Below are 3,134 nucleotides of genomic sequence, written 5' to 3'. Positions count from 1 at the left end.
GGTAAACCGTATTATTAAAAGCAATTAATCGAAAGTTTAGAAGTACAATATACACGGATATGTTAGGTATGTATAATATGATCGTGTAATATGCTAATAGAAACACGTTGCATTTTTATGCACCAAACAAGATTCCCTTCTTCACAAATCGATGCAAACGAAAATAAAAACGTCTTTATATTGATCGAAAAAGAATTTCCATTCCTTTTTTACGAATTTCTTTATACCGTGAAAGCATAAACTTGTTACTCCGATAGAAACATGTTCGGGTTGATCTATATTGTATAGAACGGAAATCTGAAAAAGAAAAAAGTTTGATAAGAGAAATTTTTTTTTCTTGAAATTCACTTCGAAACATATCTAAATAGTCGAAATAAAATTCCTTAAAGTAGAGCAGCAAATGGCAAATTAAAAAAAAAAAATATTCTCCTTACTAACGAATCAGAAATATCTTAAGGAGAGAAAAAAAGAAAAGAAGGACGCTAATTATCATCCATTAAAGCTAGCAACTTGGGCCAAACCTCGAGTCCACGTTTCATCCACTTTCGAGAGAAAACTTTACCGAGGACTTCGGACTAAATTGATGTATGGAATGTTCATGAAAACCTTCGTCATCTGTGTTCGAAGTGGGAATTAATTGGTTCATTGGATTATTCGCTTTTACTTGATGATAGACGACGAATATATGTATATTGGTACCTTGTCAATGACGGCGATAAACTGATCTTTTTCTCGAATGAATTTCTCCAACGAACAACGATGGAGGATTGGAGGATGCACTAAGATTCATGAAAGAAACTCGGTACTCGTGATTTTCCGCTTACGCGAGCGACGTTACGTTGGGATTTCTACATCGTTTCTTCAAATGAATTTCCTTTCCCGTGCGCGGATTTCAGAAAAGACGAGAGGGCAAAGTAGGAAGAGACAGAAAGAGAGAAAAAGAGAGGAAGCGAGAGAGAGAGAGAGAGAGAGAGAGAGAGAATGACTGCTTGGAGAATCTCGTTCTCGTTACAGTATACGACATGTCCCACGGCGGCTCAACTCAGAGATACCGGACAAGAAGACGGAAACATGGCGGATACTTAAGTTACGATAATACACTTCGTGCCTCGAGAAAAACGATAATGAGATACACACACATAGAACAAGTTTCGAGCCTGTAAGGAGTTCGAAGTATCATGGTTATTGGATCATTTTATTATCTTTTAAAAATTGAATTTTATGCATTCGATTAGTTCGTCTTTTTGAATTTAATAAAATCACATCAGTAAACCTACTGATTCAGAATCTTGACGACGTTGATCAAGAGTTCAATTCGAATTCGAGTAAGATGCAATGTCAGTGAAATGTCTTAAGAGTATACGATGCTACGTAGAAATTTCAAAAGATGATAAACTTTACGTTTTGCGAAAGATCTTTCTGTCTGTCTCCCTCTCTCTCTCTTTCTTTCTCTTTCTCTCTGTCTCTGTCTTCTTCTCTCTTTTCTCTTCATCCATCTCGTCTCTCGGAAGGAAGGAAGTTTTACAGGAATACAAATGAAGGCTTAAACTTGAAGATATCCGGAAATACATCTTCTCGAAAAATTCTCCCTAGGAGAAGCGCTCTCGTGCTTCGATTTTTACAGGGGATTCTTGCGAAAGTTCGCGAACACGTCTAACGCTCTATAGGAACGGGGCTATGGTTTTTCGAACTAATGCTTCTCAAACTCTTAGACACTAGTTCTTCAGTAGTTTCGTAGTATCAAGAAGCTGTAAAAACCTCATAGCTTTATCAGAAAAGGAGTAATATGTAAAGTAGACGTCAGTTTTTGAGAGTCACCAGTTTATCAGGCACAAGGAATAACAAATTTTTCTTCTGGCATATTTAACGATTTAAAATTTTTCACTGAAAGTAAAAAAGAAATACAAAATTTTTGATAAGACGCTTGATTAAAATATTTCAAAAAACGAAATATAAGATCAACGAGTTTTCTCACAGATCCTTCAGCGATCTCATCGTTGTAGTAGAAGAGGACGTTAATCGTTCGTTCGCTACAAAAGTGCCGATCGTACGGAAGAGCACGAAGACGACGATAATCTTGCTCAAAATTCGCCAACGTCGTTCGCCATTAAGTGCCGTTCGAGTTTGCGCGAGCGTCTCTTAATCCGGAATACCCAAGATAGTGTTGGTAAGGGTGAAGGCAAGGGGTTTGGTCCGTAGGGTGACAGAAGCCAAGGGGTGATTCTGGCCGTTCGCCAAACAACCCTCTCGAGAGCCGCGAAACCGAAAAACTTCTCAGAGTCGCGATCTTCGGCCTTATATTTTCCTTCTCTCTCTCTCTCTCTCTCTCTCTCTCTTTCTTCTCCCCTCTCTCCTTTCACTCCCTCTCTATTTCTTTTTCTTTCGCTCTTTCACTGCGTTCGATTTAACATGAATAAATAGTCATGTGAGAGCCTAAGTAATCCCATTACCGTTGATGGCCTTGGCACGTATGCCGAAGCGAAATGAACGAAGTCTCGAGATTCAACCTTCTTCGTCTAACTCTCCCCAAATCGTGAAACTTCATTTTCCTTTTCATTTCTCATTCATTCTTCCTCTCTTTTCCATTTTATAGCATTGACGTATGAAATTGTTCTATACATATATTAAAAATGTATAATAAAATTAATGAAACATATGTTCGACAAACTAATTTAATTTTTATTAATGACAAACGTGATAATTATTTTAGGAACGTCAGAATTATAGAACAAAGACTTTATCGCTGATTCGTTTGATGTTATAGGGAAAGAGAAAAGAAATTTGCCATTAAGTAAAATCATTTTTCAAAACTGCCAATTCGTGTGGTTCTTTTTTAAGTTTCGTTATAGCCCCACTATTTCTATCTGCACCATGCTTTTCATTCCTTTCGCTTATCGTTCAAACTAACAGGAACTTAAGTAATTATAACGACGTCAAAGCTGGTCATTAACGGCAATCTGTCTTTTTCAATCGATTTTCTTCTCTTTTTTCTCTCTCACTCTCTCTCTCTCTCTCTCTCTCTCTCTCTCTCTCTCTCTCTCTCCCTCTTTTTCTTTTCCCCTTCTGCAAAATCGTACGTTACACTCGAGTAAACTCGTCCTCACGAAAGAAATCATTTTCCAAAACGAAACATA

The sequence above is a fragment of the Vespa velutina genome, chromosome 5 (genome assembly GCF_912470025.1).
Source record: "Vespa velutina chromosome 5, iVesVel2.1, whole genome shotgun sequence".
Taxonomy (NCBI): Eukaryota; Metazoa; Arthropoda; class Insecta; order Hymenoptera; family Vespidae; genus Vespa; species Vespa velutina.
Note: the sequence above shows the minus strand (reverse complement) of the source record.